Genomic DNA, 19,030 nt, shown 5'->3' on the forward strand with positions numbered 1-19,030 from the left:
ATTATAGACCCTGATTAGTATGTAGTGTATGTATGTATGATGTATGTATGTATGTATGTATGTGTGTAATGTTATGTAGTAATTATCTCTCTGGTGTGTGGCTCTCTCTCTCTCTCTCTCTCGCTCTTCTCTCATCTCTCTCTCACTCTCTCTCTCTATATATATATATATATATATATATATATATATATATATAGGTATATGTATGTATGTATATATATTTATTAAATTTTGTAAATGTACAGAGCTTATATCTTTCGTCCAACTGCTTTGGACTTGATCACTAAAATGATGTTTAATATACAACTCAGAAAACGAAATGACTCGAAAAAGCATACGTACAAACAAATATTACTGAAATTGAAACTGTTTAATCATGTTAGGCCCTTGTAAAATTCAAAGGTATCGTTTAACGAAATGCGGGCGCCTTCAACTCTTCTGATGGATTAATAAGGCCTTTAAATTTTCTGTTCATAGAACACACATTCTAATTTACATTCATTATTATTATTATCATGATGTCAAAGTGAAATTAAACGTACTTACTATAAAAAAAAATAGTCTAATTATTCGAGCATATCGCGTTGTAATCAATGGTTTTTTTTTTTTGAGATAAAGAGATGAACTATTTTAAATTTCTTATAAATTGTGTTACCCCAAATATTTAACAGAAAATTGTTCTCTAGAGCCAGGAGGATGTATTATCCAAAGGAAAAACCTGAATAGTCGTTAACTCAGAAATCACTTTTAATACCTTTCAACAAGGTACTTAAAGATATTTCTCAAAAATTGAATATAGAAAAACACTGGTACAATATTGTATTCCAGTACCCCAACACATTTGGGAGAAAGTTCATAAAGAAAACACTATAAAACTGTCCGAAGGTATCGGTGTTTATGCAATTGGTTGCTTGGATTGTGATTCTTGCGATATCGGTGAAAGTGGTCGTTCGTTTGTTAAACGTAAAAACGAACATATTTCAGCATGTAAATTGTGGAATAATCATACCTCTTTGGCTAGACACGCCTGGGAAAGGGATCATAGAATAAATGAAGAGAATGGTGAAGTTGTGTTTAAACACTTGGACAGAGCCACCAGATGTATTGAAGACCCCTCAATTCGCTAGATAATACCTTTGATGGAGACTTGGGCATTGTTGAAAATAATATAAGTGAAGAAATTTTAAATGTGCAGGCGTTCGTAATTTTAGAAATATATCTTGTCGGTTGAATTATTTCCAAAACCAAAGTCATAATTTAGAACCCTGGTTTCTTCCCGCGAGAAGGCCTCCAAGAATTTTGGAATTGAGAAGAGCCCAACAATCTGACTGAACAGTTTTACTTTCTGTAATGTTTGGTTTCCCCGCTTGATTTTGTTTCCAGAGTTGTATGTTATGCTCCATTAAGTGATCACGTCCACAGCAGTTGGACAGGAGCTATAAGCTATGTACATAATATATATTTTTAAAATACTAGGTTTTGGAACAGGAATTTCATTGCTGATTTTACCTAACATTTATGATAAGTACGGCACATCACTTTTATTACTTCAATATATATATATATATATATATATATATATATATAATATATATATATATATATAATATATATATATATATAGAGGTAAGCTCTGACATTCACGGATGAATGCGCGCCTCAAATTTCAAAAAACGCACAAATTTCGTGATATAGGTAATATTGCCAAGAACAGTGAAGAATACGGTATACTATTAATAATAATAATAATAATAATAATAATAATAATTAATAATTAATTAATTAATTAATTAATTATAATTATTAATTATTATTAATTATTATTATTATTATTATTTATATTATTATCATTATTAATTATTATTATTAATTATTATTATTATTATTATTACATTATTATTATTATTATTATTAAAATTTCTATTATTATTATTATTATTATTATTATTATTATTATTATTATTATTATTATTATTATTATTATTACTATTATTATTATTATTATTATTATTTATTATTATTATTATTTATTATCGTATGAGGGAAAATTAACAATTAGTAACCCTGGCCACAACTGTCAACTACTTAATGAAAATGGTAACTTCTGCTAAAGTTCCCAAACACTTGCCGAAGTACCCGGGCCATCTATCAAAGTATAATTTATGAGAATAATATTTTTTCTTTTGCCTAATTCCCCAGCGCTGTATTCTGTTGCAGTTTCGAGATTAGATGAAATCTTCATTTTCTTGGTGTTGGAGAAAATTGAATTATTATTCATTCATTTCATACATAAATTGATGTTTGAAGAAAGAATCCTTTATTAAGGTATCAGTGAAAGTTGAAGGTTTTAATTTAGTCAAAATCATGTAAAGACGATTGTATTAGAAGTTTTACGTAATTGCTTATTCAAGATGTTTCCACCCTGCCCGTGTTGGCTAAGATTATGTCAGTTCTACAATGGGGCAATACAGATTACATGCCAAAATCGTAGGGAGCTGAAGGTGACTTTATACAGAGATCATGAAAGACAACCAGCCCTTTTAATGCGGCTTAAGCATTTACCACCAGAAAGAAAAAATAATGAATTGTTTAGTTGTTTGTACCTCCCATACAGCTGCCTATATGGAACATGGAATGGGAATAGGAATGGCCTCCACACCCCCAGGAACATTATCTCTGTACGGGAGGATTTTAAAAACAAAATTATTTAGCTGGTAGATGTGAAATGTGGTGTGACTCACTGCACTCTTAATAAACCAACCTCAGAGAAGAAGTAATCCAATTTTTTTTCCACTTGCATAACACAAATGTTATCCTGGGCTTAGGGTTTTTAATAATGCCCCTTATTAATCACATGAGATGTTTGGTAAGTTGGCCTGGCTCCATAAAATTTGGATAAATTAGCATCTGGAGGTGGTTTAAAGTTATTTAAATAGTGTCATGGCCAAGAATGTTACATTATCATGGGATTTACAATTGTGAACAAATGTCGTAAAAAAATTTATCTAAACATAATGCTAACGTCCGTGCAACGTTAGACGTCTGTTGTAAGCTGAAATTAAATCAGGGTTGTAATGTGGAAAAGTCCTTCGTGGAATTACGCTGTCCCTGAAAGAGGTTCAATATGAAATACAGATATAAATGACTCATGGACCATGAAAGAAATTGGCAATCGTTAACGATCACAACGACATGCCAACGAAAGTTTTCTGAGATAACTATTAAATGTTGCAATAAAAGTTTCAAAGACAAATGTTCACTCCAGGAATGACAAGTAAGGGTGTGACAAACTAAGAATGAGGGAAAGATGGCTACGTCTGGCTAGTATATATAGAGTTCAAAGAATCTGCGATGAAAATTGTTTAGGAGAATCTATGGAAAACTTGAAATATCACACATGTTCAGCGAAGTCTGAATAACATTTAAGATATACCGCTAACTTATCCTGTACTATAGACAATATAATGCCTGCTTACAGTAAGCTTCTTATCTGGTCTTAAATCTGCTTCATTTCAAATTGTCTCAGTTCCGGTAATGATAAAAAAAAGGAAGTGGTCTTCAAAGTATAATTTTTCACTACCTTTAATCAAATAAAAGACTAAAAAAATGGTTACCTAAACAAAAAGGAATAGGGATTTGATATTGCACTCAATATGAAAACGTGTTATGAAAAGGAAGTTTAAGAATGGAGCAATAGAAAATGAAGCTGGGATTTATACATTAAGCAAAAACTTTGATGAGTGCTAAGACAGGGGAAACGGCAGCTCCTTCACAAAATGATCAAATCTCTGCATCCAAATATAAAATTCAAAATTCCAGTACAATAATTTTTATGCACTGAATAAGGGTTATAGTGCATACTTTCAAAACGTCTTTTGAGTCAAGAGGAAACAAAGCAGAAATATGCTTGGGGTAGTTTAAGTGGCTTTCATTTCCCTACAATGGACATTTTCAAACATTACTAGTTCCACTGTGTGCCACGAGTACTTATTCTTTACTAAAGACTTTCATTGAATGGTAATAATTCAGGATGATCATAACGTTTTTGTCTAATTTCATAAAGGAATTAATTTTGCCTCCGTCCCCCCGGGTGACTTGTCTTCCACAAACCATTTCCTGACCATGGATTTGCATATTATATATATATAATATATATATATATTATATATTAATATATATACATATATATATATATATATATATATCTAATTATATATATATCTCAAGACCAGCAGGAAAAATGAAAAAACAGCAGTACCTAGCGCTTTCGTGTATTCTTGACACACCTCATCAGGGTACAATATATATTGTACCCTGATGAGGTGTGTCAAGAATACACGAAAGCGCTAGGTACTGCTGTTTTTCATTTTTCCTGCTGGCTCTTGATATACAATCTTCACGTGTTACTTGTGATCGTTATAAACAAAAAAAAAAAATAAATATATATATATATATGTATACTACATATATATATATATATATATGTAGTAAGGAGGAATCTACAGACTCATCATATTTAACTTCCCATGGAGACAGAGTCCGAGCGACAGCTTAAGAAAGCTGATAACTCTTTTCTAGGATGGTGTGACATTAAGATGCTTACTTAGCAGGTCAACGTTTGTTCTGTAGGTATGTGAGTTCGAGAGAAGGTGACTTTGAAACCAGTTGAAAGCAGTTTCTGGGTGTGGACGAAGGGCGTGAGTTTGTCTGTACGTGTGCGCCTCTTTCGTTCATAACAACAGGTAACCAGGCAGAACGGGGGAGACGGCTGCCTTGGGGAGAAAGAGCCTGGATGGCTCTACAATGTGTTTTTGTTTAAGTGTGTGATGTTCCAAGCTGTAATGGGTAAGAGTCAATATGCTTTAGCCAAAGTTGTGGCTTGTCTCTTACTTTGATATTTTGTAAAGATGTTCTATTTCATTTAATCTTCTGACTTTGTCTTTACAATTGTGTGTGCTCACTATTGTGTTCTCCTGTCTTTTAAACAGGCGGATCAGTAAGACTTCTTTCTTAGTGCGTGCTGCCAAGTGTCTTTTCTGCTCGATGATCGGGTTGTCATTACACATGCAAGTATGTGTGTATTTGCGTATTACTGCGCATTCGGTTTATCGATCGGGTTTTCTTTCATTGTGAAGGTGTAAGTGTTACGGTGTGTGTTTTTTTTGAGTCCCGGGGGTGGGGGTGGGGGGGGGGGTTGAATCATTTTGTGAGTTGTGGGATTGGTTTAGGATACCACATTTTTTCCCCATAGGAGTAGAAAGTGGGGTATTTCTTTATCGGCACATATCAAAGGAGACGCATTCGTCTTTGTTTAATACATACGTGTGTATTTGAATGGTTTTCATACATGCGAAAATGTTGCTTGAATTGCATTCTTGGCTTGGAGACAGAGAGCGCCCACTTGGTCTTACGCGCTCAGCACATTTTCTGCTGAACCGATCCAGATGAGTATTGCAAGGGGAGAGTAGTGGTCTGCCTTGGGGGGCATTGCTTGACCGGGAGGGTGAAGGTCTCCTTTTTTATTTATTTATTTTTTTTTTGTGGGGTTGAATTCCTTCTTTTTTTTTCTTTGTGTCGGGGCAATGGGGGAAGAATCTGGCATTGGATAAGGGATTTCCAATGCCAAAGGACATCAGCTGATAACGACTGGTTGATGATGTGAGATGCCCGTAGGTTTTTTAGAAAGAGATTTCCTTTCTCTTAAGTGAAGAGAAAAGGAAATGATATACATATGGGATGTGTGTAAGTTTTCCTTATGCTTTGGAAGGCATAATTATAAATGGGGACACAGTGATTATTTTTTTTTAATGGAGATTTGCTTTTTGTTGGGGAGATTACTTTAAAATGGTGCTGAGAGGTGATGACTGATGTTGTCAATTGGTGATTGCCGAGTGGTGCTGAATGACGATGCCCGGTGGTGCTGACTGATGATGATTGCTGACTGATGTTGTCAGGTGGTGTCGTCATTGGTGGTGGATGGGTGCCTCGTGTTGTATCTGATGATACCGGTGAGTGCTGTTGATTTTTGGTGTGGCAATGGTGGTGTATACTGGGGAATGGCAATATTAATGCCCTTACTTGAGATATTTGCAGGAGACTAACTATGGAGAATTATTATTATTACTTGAGATATTTTACGGGAGAGGTACTTAAGTAGAATTATCATTATTTGAGATATTTCATGGGAGATTATTTTATAATTATTACAGATAATTATATTAAGGAGAATTATTACAATGAATTATGGGAGAAGTTTTGTGGTTGATTATTTATTGAGTTTCTATGACTTTGGAGAATGTGTCAGTAGTTCATGGGTGATGAATCAGGCTGAATTTTGGTGAATTGTGCTGAATTTTGCTGAACTTCTGGTGAATTTTGTGCTGAATTTTTGGTGAATGGGCAAACATTAACATTGGTGATGTTTTTTATACGAATACTGGTGATTTTTTTTATATACTAACATGGGTGTTGTAATGCTATCAAGGGTGGTGTTGTTTTTTTTCAATTTGGGAGGAACTAACGACACATTTGTTGTTTTTCTATTTTTTATGAGTTCAGCAGGAAATTGCTTGACGCCTACGTGAGTCACGGGGATAGTTAACAGTGCCGTTGATTTTTCTTTTTTCCTTTTTTGGAAGTTAGCCATCACTGACGTAAGTTTTTTTTTATCATGGGTGAATTTGAATTTATTTTTCTCTCCGAGCAGTTTGTGTGAATTTTTATGCCGTAGTGCATATGGAGAAGTCTTCACTTGAGACACTGAATTTGGAGTTTTGTTATAATGAGTTGTGACACACTGGTGATTTTTTCTAGAATTTGCAGGCAATTTTATTTACCGAGTTTTTGGCTTTTCTTAGCATTTATGCTAAACAGAGAGGTTATAGTTTTTGACTATAACATTGAGTTATTTTCCTGGAGAATTGGAGATATAATTTTGGAGATATAATTGGAGATATAATATTTTGTAGAAATAATATTTTTGGCCATTTGATATTTTTTATTTGTTTGGAAATATTCCACAGTTTAGGCATATGGTGCTGAGAGCTATGTTTAGTTCAATTATTTTGCAGCCATTTTTGTTGCAAATGGAGACACCTTTTTGAGGAGATATGTGGCAATATTTTTTGAGTGTATCAGCTGGATGCTTTGAGTGCATTTTTTGGAGGTGGAGTTTCATTTTTGATTATCCTGCTTGGAGATATAATATTTTTTGGAGACTTGTTTTATTCCACATGGAGTTATTGGTGAAATAGAGGTAGGTATTTTTTTTATTTGCCGAAACGGAGGTGAATATTTTTTATTGCTGGAGTGGTGGTTCTATTAACATGTGGTTATCGGTGAAATAAGAGGGAATATGGTGTGGCGTGGTTATTAGTTAAATGGAGGAAATATTTTCATCACTGGGGTGGTATTATTATTAAGATGGTGATTTATATATATATGGAGATGGCATTAATCTTTGGGGGTGACCTTTTTTGTGGTTATGATTTTTTTTTAGTTGAATTCCTGGAGTTTTTACGAGCCAAGAGAAGAGTTCTGTGGTTCTTTTTGGTTTCGTGACTAATTGGAGGCGAGTGGCATTACTGCATTGTGGTCCTATGGAGAAGTTACATTTTTTATGTTCACAAGTGAGTTATTTTTGGAGGCATATAATTGCTGTATTGTGAGTTTACCGTAGTTTTTTTTATCCCGAATAGGTGATAATTTTTTATATAATTGGGTAGTATCATGTGAGAGTAATGTCTTTGAGACAAATTTTGAACACCTTAGTCATATCCTGGAGATAATTTTGTGAAATGTGCTTACTTGGTGTCAGTATAGAACCTTTTTTAGAGAATCATGGGTTTCCGAAGTTGGAAGTCTGACTAGACATTTTTATGCTGCAGTTTGAGCACCTGACGTGTCCGCAGGTGGATTTTTGCTGAAAATGCTGTGATGAGTCCGGTGTGATGACTCTTTTCCTCTAGTGGTGATTGCTCAGAGTTTTTGCAATATCTGGAAATGTTGACCATAGCATTTCATGAAAATGCACGTGTAAGGGGTTGCTTTCTGGCCGTGTCCGATAGCTTGAAAAGTTGCGATGGCAAAATTTTGTAACTATACATGTGGCATTTATGGGGAAAATGCGGGGTTATGTATATCATGCATATATTATGTGCTTTGTGATAGGGGAAGTTCACTTGTCATTCTCTTTTTTTATTTTTATTTTTTTTCCTTTTCTTGTGAGAGATGTAATTGGGGATTGAGCCTTAAATAGCATTTCTTTTTGGACGGGAGATGTAATTTGTTGGGATTTGTGAATTACATAAATGGGCGTTTGACATTAATTAAGTCTCATTGTAATTAATTATGTGAGCAGTGAGGGGTTTTTGCTGTTAGACAGTAAAGTTTTTACTGATTTTGTGGATTGCTGTAATATCAGAGCTTGAGAGAACATTTTTTTGTGATAATTTTTGGGGCTGGGCTTGTTGCGTGATTTTTTTTTCTTGGGCTCATTACTTTTTTTTTTCTTTTTTTTTACTTGTGAGAATTTGAGTTTGAAACGTGATGGCAGAAGTCCGTGGAGTTCCTGTGAGTCTGAGTTCTGGATTGTGTGTGCTGATGTGTGAATTTGGTGAATTTTTTTTTATTATTGGAGAATTAAGTTAGAGAACTTAATATTTTTATTGTTTTTGCGGGGTTGTGATTAATGACTTATGATTTGGCGATCCTTGGAGTTCCTTCATGAGTTGAAGTTAGAAATTGCTTCAGTGGTCATATTAATGGAGTTAATTGGGAGACGTTCAGTTAGTTTTTTGGGGGAATTTTTGAAGTCATTATTTGATAGAATTATGTCTAGGGTTAATTTCCTTTTTTGATTGACCGATGACTTGACTGACATACTTAAACACACCATAATCGTCGTTCCCTGACGCTAGCAAGACGCCCACCAGCTGTTGCAGAGATGTTGCTGTTGTTTGCCTAATTACGAGAGTTTCTACAAGTCTACAGAGTTCTGCAGCGCTTTTGGGTCTACAGAACCCGTTAAATGTTTTCTGCTGGGAGAAGTTTCGCCTTCCTACAGCGTGCTACGAGTCTGTGCAGGCAGTTGCAGACAAAGATGGATATTCAAGAGTCCAAGATGCAGAAAAAGTTTCTACACCTGATTGTTTTTGGAGATGAAGCATTATAGACATTACTTTGTACTGCCAGAGACGTGCAGTTACTACTATATTTTGTGTTTAATGCCAATGTGTTTTTTTTATATGTGAGCTATTTTATGTGGCCTGTGGCTAGGCTGGGGCTAGCCAGGAGGGTGGCTGAGCTAATTTGTAGTAAGGAGGAATGTACAGACTCATCATATTTAACTTCCCATGGAGACAGAGTCCGAGCGACAGCTTAAGAAAGCTGATAACTCTTTTCTGGGATGGTGTGACATTAAGATGCCTACTTAGCAGGTCAACTTTTGTTCTGTAGGTATGTGAGTTTGAGAGAAGGTGACTTTGAAACCAGTTGAAAGCAGTTTCTGGGTGTGGACGAAGGGCGTGAGTTTGTCTGTACGTGTGCACCTCTTTCGTTCTTAACGGAAGGTAACTAGGCAGAAGGATAGAGACAGCTACGGGGAGAAAAGGCAGAACGCCGGGATAGCTCTGCGAAAGTTATATTTGTTTCTGTGTGATGTTCCAAGCTGTAATTGGTAAGAGTCAATATGCTTTAGCCAAAGTTGTGGCTTGTCTCTTACTTTGATATTTTGTAAAGATGTTCTATTTCATTTAATCTTTTGACTTTGTCTTTACAATTGTGTGTGCTCACTAGTGTGTTCTCCTGTCTTTTAAACAGGCGGATCTAGTGGAGGGGACTAAGTGCTCTAGTGGAGGGGACTAAGTGTCCTAGTGGAGGGGACTAAGTGTCCTAGTGGAGGGGACTAAGTGTCCTAGTGAGGGGACTATATTTTGGAGAAGAGATAATTGGTGCTTGACTATTACTGATTAAAGACTGTTAAAATACAGGGGGTTGTCTGTGAGACTTAAACTATGAATTATCATTCTATTAATTATCCTGTAAGAGCCTGAATTATTCAATTAGTACTTTGCTTTGAAAAACCTATATTTTTGTAGCTCCGACTCTGATTTGGTGACCTTAGACAATGGAGTGGAGGTTGAGAGAGAGAGAGAGAGAGAGAGACAGAGAGAGAGAGAGAGAGAGAGAGAGAGAGGGGTTATTACCTGTGTCTGAGAGAGAGAGAGGAGGGACAAAGTGTTACCAGTTTGCCTTCCGCTCTGGCTAAACGCGTACCAAATATGAAAATAGCGGGGGCGACGCTCCCGTTGTTAATATATATATATATATATATATATATATATATATATATATATAGATATATATAGATATATATATACATACATATATATATATAGATATATAATATATATATATATGTATATATATATATATATATATATATATATATATATATATATATATATATCTATCTATATATCTATATATATCTATAGATATATATATATATATATAATAGATCTATATCTATATATATATATATGTATATATATATATATATAGATATATAGATATCTATATATCTATATATATATATATATATATATATATATATATCTATATCTATATCTATATATATCTATATATATATATAGATATATATATATATTATAGATATATATATATATATATATAATATATATATATATATATATATATAGATATATAGATATAGATATATATATATATATAGATATATATATATATATAATATATATATATATATATATATATATATATATATATCTATATATATATATATATATATATATCTATATATATATATATATATATATATATATATATATATATATATATATATAATGTGTGTGTGTGAGATTAAATTTGTTACAAAGTTCCGAAAATAAACTTCCTTTGATAACATAATTCTTAAAAATGTAAGACTTAGAAATTTGTTTTTCAACAGCGTGTTATTACTTGATACACCGAAGATATTTCATTTTGTTGTTCGGTAAATCATTGAAAAAAGTTTTCCGCTATGATACACAAAACCCAATTTTAACAAAATAAACCGAACGTCATAATACGCGAAATCAAACAGTAGGCATTAATGCATCAACAGGTCTTTTAAAGTCCACCCCCGCACTGAAACAAAAATCAAGGACGTCTTTGTGTTTCACGTAAGTCGTCCAGTGTTAAATCCCGGTAACTCCATGGTCCTTGATGGACTGACGGAAACATCAACAACAAAAGCTTTCTTGGCAGGTAGTTTGTTTCGATACTGTTTACGCTGTTCCCAGATACGGAGCTAATTCTGGTCAGGTTGATCTTGTGGTTTGAAGGTGGTGACTTTTCTAGCCTCTGCATACGCTAAGTTTCATCACGGTTTTTGTCTTTTTGTCAAAGTATTTCTGTTGAGCTTTTTCATTAATACTAAATAGTATATCTGGTTTACTTAATATATTGGCTTATTGTTGTAGGCATATTTCTATTTTTGCTTTGTATCATATATTTAGCTCTTATATTTTAAATCTGAATTTTGCTGTGTAGACGACTGGAACAACGTTAACATGAACTTGTTTTTTTTTTACTAAGAATTTGATGTGCACAATATATTAACTTAGCTTAATTATTTTTATCTTTTTGCGATGCGATAGACTTAATTATTTTTTTTATTCGGAAGTTTGATGTGCAGGAGACTGGAACAATGTGAATATATACTTAGCTTAATTGCTTTTCTATTAATACCTTATATTTTTCTATTCAGAATTTTTTTGTGCGGAAGACTAGAGCTTTTTTATATATAAAGAATTTTGATGTGCAGAAGACAAACAATGCTAATATAATTGATTTAGCTTACCTTTATTTTTATTTATATATTTAGAATTTTTATGTGCCGAAGACTGGAACAATGCGAATATAAACGATGCTGTTCTTGGACAACAATGAATACCTGTACTTACGATGTTTTAATTTTTAATGAATATTCTGCAAAGCGTAACGTCATTGTGGTATTATTCTTAGTCTATATTCCAAACTTGGGCCATTTATTCCCATACAAAAAATTTTATATTTTTCAGGATCAGGAGATGCTGATGGTCCATGGTTGTTTTTTTTTCAGGATAAGGAGATCGCTGATGGTCCGTGAAGGTTTGTACTAGATCTGCAGTGTACGTTAAATGTAGAAATTGTTAAAACCTTGTGGAATTTAGTGTAAAGATTTATAGCAATCTGTTGGTTATTGAAGCAAATCGATATTCTGGTATAATGAAAATTAAATTCCTTCCAGATTTTCGTGAAACTCAAATTTGTGAAGTAATCGACCTTCGAGAGCAACTGAAGGCAAAATTCTCAAGCCAGGATGACTTTTAAAGCTACTCAAGATTAAACCGATCTTCGCAGCGCTTCAACCAATCAAACTTTTATTTTTTCCTCCACCCCTACAGGGGCGGTGCCCCTGTACGGGTGGAGGCCCCCTCCTATGCCCTGTTCCATAGGTCCTAGGACCTATGGACAGGTGCGTGGGAGGGGTGTAAACTAATTAAATTCTAACCTCTAGAGGTAAGTGGAGTAATCTAGCCGCTTTTGTAAGCTATTGTAACCTAAGTTGGAATTTAGATTTTTAATGTTATCTAGTTAACTCCTTGGTAATGAATGCATTACATAGAATTCAATATTTGTTGTTTACTATATTTCCCTTGGATATTTTTAGTTTTATTTAACTTAAATCATAACTCACATTTGCTCAATTCAAATTAACTTAATTCAGTTGATTATATAACCTTTGATATTGTAATTGATTGAACGTAAATCATAAGTCATATTTGCTCAGTTTAAAACTTAATTAAGTTTATTATTTTAACTTTGATATTTTAATTTATTTAACGTAAATCATAACTCGCAATTGCAAAGTTCAAATTAACGTAATTCAGTTGATTATATTACACGAGCAGGCCGATATTTTCACTTTCTTACAATATAGACCTATGTTTATACAATCAATAAAGCGCCACTAATGTTAAAATTGGCAGTTGATACGCTGGAATGTCCATTTATTCTAGTTTGGTCTAAAATCACGAGACCAAGAAACCAATGCCTGTTTGTTATTCCTTGGACAGGCTTGGCATATTGATGTTTTGATAGTGCTTGATTTCTGACATTTACGACCTTTTATATTTAGGTAGTTTATCTGGTTACTAAACTAGAGAGCATTTTTGGGTACCTCTGGTCCCTCTTGGTTTGCCAGCACTTGTGATTTTTTCACCCCTCTTCTGGCCAAGAGGCTTTTTGTGGTTTGTATTTGGAAAATATTGTATCTCTTTTGAAGGCTTCACCTTCAGTTAATAACGCTTTATTTTACTGACTTTCTAAGAATGTTTTTTCTACTATATTATAGAAACCTTTCTGCCTCTTTTTGTTTTGTTTTGCAGCATGTTAATGGACAAAGTAAGAAACTTAATGATGCTTCCGCTGTCCATGAACTCTTAGTTTATGAAGAAGTGTGAATCGAACTTGGCATTACTCATGTACTTCACTTAATACTATGGGTTCTCTTGCACTGATGGTTCGATGGTATAAATAATAGTTTGACATGTCAGAAAAGTTGTCAACGATGCACATGTAAATATGAACTTCCTACTTTCACCAATTTTTAGAGTTGCGAACTGGTAAGTTTTCGTTTTATATAAATAACTGAATAAGTATCTTAAGAAAGTTTAACTAAACCTGGTAAAACATTTAAGCTCTATGAATTTGAAATTTACTTGTAAAACCATTTCGAAACCAAAGGTCAAACCATATAAAACCTCACTTAGTAATATTTTAGTTTTTTAAATGACAATAACATAACTTTTGGTATGGTTTAGAAATTGTGAATGCTTATGGGATTGAAAATATTGATTTTTGTAATTATAAATTGACAGATTTAGTCTGCTAATTAGGTTGTGTGGTATGTGTGTGCGTGTTAAAACAAATTAGCTACTCTTCCTCTTGTTGAAAATCTGTTGCGTGGAATGGAAGCCAATGAAGGAGTCTTCTGAATTTGTCAATCTTAATATTGGCGCCCTTGTAAATATACTATGTTCCCTTGGAGATTAAAATGCTGGGTACTTGTCAATGAATTATCGACATATTCTTAATCTATTTTCCTCAACTGAGCCGATTAATGCATATGGTTATAATCTTAGTCAGAATCGCAAAATCTATAATGGCTTAAGATAAAGGTGGTGAAAGTTATCCTTCAAAGGATTCTGTAAGTGGTAACGATGTCAACAAGTGAACTGAAGACTGTTTACTGAGCATGTATGAAGCCTTAATGTCGAATTATCTGAGTTTACCTTGTGTATCTTAAATGGTAATCTCACTCCATATTGAAAAGATTCCTGTAGACTGTTATGGTTTGATATACTAATAAATGAGATTGATAGCATAGATGGTTGGGCATTGGAGACAATGTATTGAAATTGGTTTATGGACAAACTGAGGTAAAGCTTTTAATCTACCCCTTAAGTCTTTTACATGGAGTTATTTGTAGATTACCATGGATTATGAAAATGCCAGAAGTAAAGTAAAAGCAAATAGCAGATTATGCATATTACTTGGATATGGGTATAAAGATATAATAAAAATGGAGCGATTATGTACTGTTTAAGGAGTTGGATGGAAAAGTGTAATAGATATAAGTGAAGAAAATATATGTAAGGCGAAATAAAAATATAGATATCTAAAAAATTTAAAAAGCAACCTAAAACAGGACAGTTCAGATACTTAGTAAATAAAGTAAAGAACAAGGAATAAAATATTGTAAAGGCTACCTGAAATGATGACAGCTCAAGCATTGATTTTAGTGGAAATAGGAAGCTTGCCACTTCAACTTCAAAATAAAGCCAAATTATGGCCGTGTTTCGCCTTCCTTCAAAGTGTATTCTCGTAGGAAAATAATGTATACCATTATTGGACATAACTAGTTTGCTCTGAACGGTGGTCTTCAAAATAAAACTTAATTCCTGGAACTGGAATTATTTTTATACATTGCTATAAATTCAAAATATTTTCATAAATTCAATGTACAAATATGCTCAATCTTTTTAGGACCATTTCTATGATCTAAGAACTAGTGAATAATTACTGTGATAGAATGAGAAAAATTATATTTTAATTTTCATTTATAGGTTTGGATAAAGTTATTCTTTATATAAACTTTAAATTCAAACTCCATTTTGTCCGTGGCCCACCTGATAATCAGTCCATGGCCCACTGGGGCCAACAGGTTGGAGCCCACTGGAGCCCACTGGCTGAGAATATGTATACGATTGAGCAAATACAACGTAAGTGCAGTTCCCAGCTGAAACTAAGGGAAGATGGTATGCCTTGGTTGGGGGGGGGCGGTTGTTGCTAAAACAATTTTACGAGGCATAAGTATCGTGGCACTTGGAACAAGGCAAGGCAAAGGGAGAGATGGTCTTGAGAGATAATAAAGGAAATAATAGGAAAACAATAAAAATGGTGGCTGATCTGGTGAAAAAGTTCTGCTATGATGCGATAGGACTGTTTTAGAATGAAGTTACTAGACAGACCAATATCACCCATGAGAAGTCACTGCAAGGGCATAAGACATTGGAGGAATACAAGTGGAGACCTAAAACTGAAGTCTGGTTTTTATAATTGGGAAAAACCAGGTAATTTTCAAGAAAATGAGATGTTGAGCTAACAGAAATACTTTGGTAACTTGGGTAATTTCTTTTCACTGAATGGATGGATGAGATGGCTGGCGCCACCAAGAAATACCTCTAGGACTAACTACTGACCATTTCAAGGCCTGCGGACACCGTTAGGAAAGATGGCCGGACCACTTCTTTCTCTCCCTTTTAACAAAATATGAATGAAGTGTACCGTACTACGATTATGACGTATAGTGTTTTACATTTTTAAATTACTTTATGGATTATTGTTTTATGTATCCAAATTAGTTTATGCAATAAAGTTTGTTTCATTATTTTGGAAGATTATTATGTCCTCTTGGTTTCTTTAGTGTATATAAATACTGGAAAATATACCCGCTGAAAATTAGAGGGCAGTTAGTTAGTAGTACTGCTGTTCAGTGTGTTTATATTGTCGTCCGGCTTCCACCCGCCCATCCTGAACTCAATGCCATCGAGCAAGTATGGGCGCATATGAAGCTATATGTACGTTCATCGTTACGGCAATTGACCAAAGCAGACCTAAAGGCCAGATGGGAGGAAGCAAGGCTTGCTGTCACTAAACAGGTGTGGGAAGGAGCTGTCCAACAAAGTCAAGCTTTCGAGAACGAATACTGGCTTACTGACAACGTCCGGGATTGCAGAGATCCAATCGTTGTCAACGTCGCCAGTGATGACGAGGGCGATCTGTTTTTAGACAGTGATGGGGAGTAAGCTGAAGTATCCTTATACGTATGTATATATAGTCCTGTAATTAATAAGTTTTGATATATTTATCCATCAGTCTTTTATTTTGCATGTCTATGCTGTTTTCATGGTTACTGCAAAAATGTACTTAAAAATCTGTAAAATTTCCGTATATATTGTACATACCTTATTGGATATATATAAGAAAATAATGTATATAGTGATCTTACTTTTGAATAAACTATGATCTGTTTTTTTCCTTTCATATTTATATCTCCAATAATAACCTAAAGTTGCCACTACCACACAATTCTCATGGAAATAGATAAGAAAGGCACATGATAAATAAAAACACACAAATGGCTTTATGAAAAGTAATCAGTAATAAATGGCAGTTCGTGTACATCTTGAAACGTAAAAAAAACATATGGTAGTACACTGTGTGTGTTGGATGTGTTATCCTTATCACTAAAGGTTGGGGATGAAGGAAACTCCGAAATACTAAAAGTAGGTTCTTAATGTCTAATGTAGTACACAAAATCACAGAGGTGCAAAATAATGTGCAAGCAAGGAAACGGAGCGGTGCCGTACTGGCGAAACATGACTGACAGACGGGCGAGATTCAGTCATTACATATCGTACATGACATGTGAGAATGAGATACATTAAATACATAGGGAGGTATATAAATGGATACGAAAGTTAAAGATTGCAATACATATACATAAATATTCATATATCGTACTGAACGTTTCTTTCAATTACCTACAGTACACTATTCCATTCATAAGTATCAGACAGAGTAAGAAAGAGAAGAGTGGGTGGGGCTTCTTTCCTAACTCTTTGGCTAAGCCAACGACAGATGTTCGTATATTTACAACTATACTGAGGAAATTGAACATTTTCTGAGTAAAGTGCCTTAATTATTAATTCAGGGTACTTAATTATATTGCCATATATTAGCGGAAGGTGTAAAACATGTGCCAAATTTTCAGGAAGATGCAGTTGATATTTAAAAAGATATTTAAGAAAACCTATGCATCGCAGGGCTTGAAATGGTCAGTAATTGCCTCTTAAGGCTCTTATGATGAACAGTGACCCGGCTCCTCCTACAGGCTTGGAGGCCGTGTACTGCAGGAGCTTGACTCTACGAAGGTGAGGTTCTTGGCCCCAACTCTATTCCTCTCGTTCAAACCACGACCCAGTAGGAGCGCCTCAGTGGCGTGATCGGTATGGTCTTGACCTGCCACCTAGGTGGCCGCGAGTTCGATCCTCGGGCTTTCCATTGAGGTGTTAGAGATGTGCATTTCTGGTGACAGAAGTTCACTCTCGACGTGGTTCGAAAGTCACATAAAGCCGTTGGTCCCGTTGCTGAATTAACCACTGGTTCCATGCAACGTATAAACACCATACAAACAAACGACCCAGTAGGTTAGTTTAAGTCTCGAGAAACTCTGTGCCAGACCACTATTTTAGAGGTGATTTGATGCGAATTCTGATGCAGAGCTGACCTAAGAGAATTCTAGAAGAATCACTTCAACATCCTCTATTGCATTAGAGCCTTGTGGGATTTCTATTACAAGTCCATAAACTTTGCCTGGAGGAATTTGTGGTCAGATGCTGGAGTAGAAAGGGACTTTATAGGCTTTGAGGCTGAACTGTTGTGGAGGATATTTTGTCACTGGGTATGTCCATGGGCTTGGGAGATAGAGTGCTAATGTGGAGTTACTGTTCACACGGTCGAACTTTGTCCGACAGACCTTGTTCGATGTGACGTCAGAAGCGGGGAAAGTCAGAACCTTATCCGCAGTTTCTCCGCTTCTGACGTCACATCGAACAAAGTCTGTCGGACAAAGTTCGACCGTGTGGACGGGGCATAATAGTGGAGGACAAAGATGAGCTCAGGAAAAAACTGCAAAAGTACTGCAGAATCTTCAGCACTTCTTCAGAGGAGGAAGCTCAATTATGAATGAAATATGCTCACAGCGAGGAAAGTGGAAAGCTTATTTGAGAAATATCAACATGACAAAGCTGTAGTAAACCATATTATAATCCTGCTGCATGGTATTTTAAAATGTAATTAAAACTTCATTAAACGGTCTTTTAATGGGATAGACATACAGTCTAAGAGGAAAACAGTAGAAAGAGACAGAAGCGAGAAACAACCACAGAAGCACAGTTAACTGCTTTTTCCTGGAAAGGAACTCCCCTTCCAAACAATAATTATCTTTCTTCCTGTTCACCTTCCTTACCACTTTTAGTATCGGCTAATTGCAGGTAATAAAGAAGAGGAGAATAAGCAGACAGATGAAAAATTATGTGTATATATATGTATACATGTATACATGTATATATATATATATATATATATATATTGCATATGTATATATTTTTAACTATAATATATATATATATATATATCTATATATATATAATTATATATTACACACATAGTGTGAATTTTCATCTGAACCGCTTATTCTCCTTTCTTCATTACCTATAATTGGCCGATGTGGAAAGTGTTGAGGAAAGTGAACAGGAAGGGAAATAATTTCGTTAGATATTATGGGAGAAAGCAACAAGTCATTATTATTACCACATTATCATTATATATATCAACATTT

The 19,030-nt window shown here is 34.4% G+C and overlaps 1 long non-coding RNA gene across 1 annotated transcript; it reads left to right on the forward strand.

Moving 5' to 3' along the window:
- The first annotated feature begins 11,318 nt into the window (after positions 1 to 11,318).
- Positions 11,319 to 14,838, forward strand: LOC135216366 (uncharacterized). The gene is made up of 4 exons (XR_010314866.1): positions 11,319 to 11,406; positions 12,102 to 12,171; positions 12,311 to 12,582; positions 13,452 to 14,838. It is a non-coding gene; the product is annotated as an uncharacterized LOC135216366 (long non-coding RNA).
- Positions 14,839 to 19,030: the final 4,192 nt, after the last annotated feature.

The sequence above is a fragment of the Macrobrachium nipponense genome, chromosome 6 (genome assembly GCF_015104395.2).
Source record: "Macrobrachium nipponense isolate FS-2020 chromosome 6, ASM1510439v2, whole genome shotgun sequence".
Taxonomy (NCBI): domain Eukaryota; kingdom Metazoa; phylum Arthropoda; class Malacostraca; order Decapoda; family Palaemonidae; genus Macrobrachium; species Macrobrachium nipponense.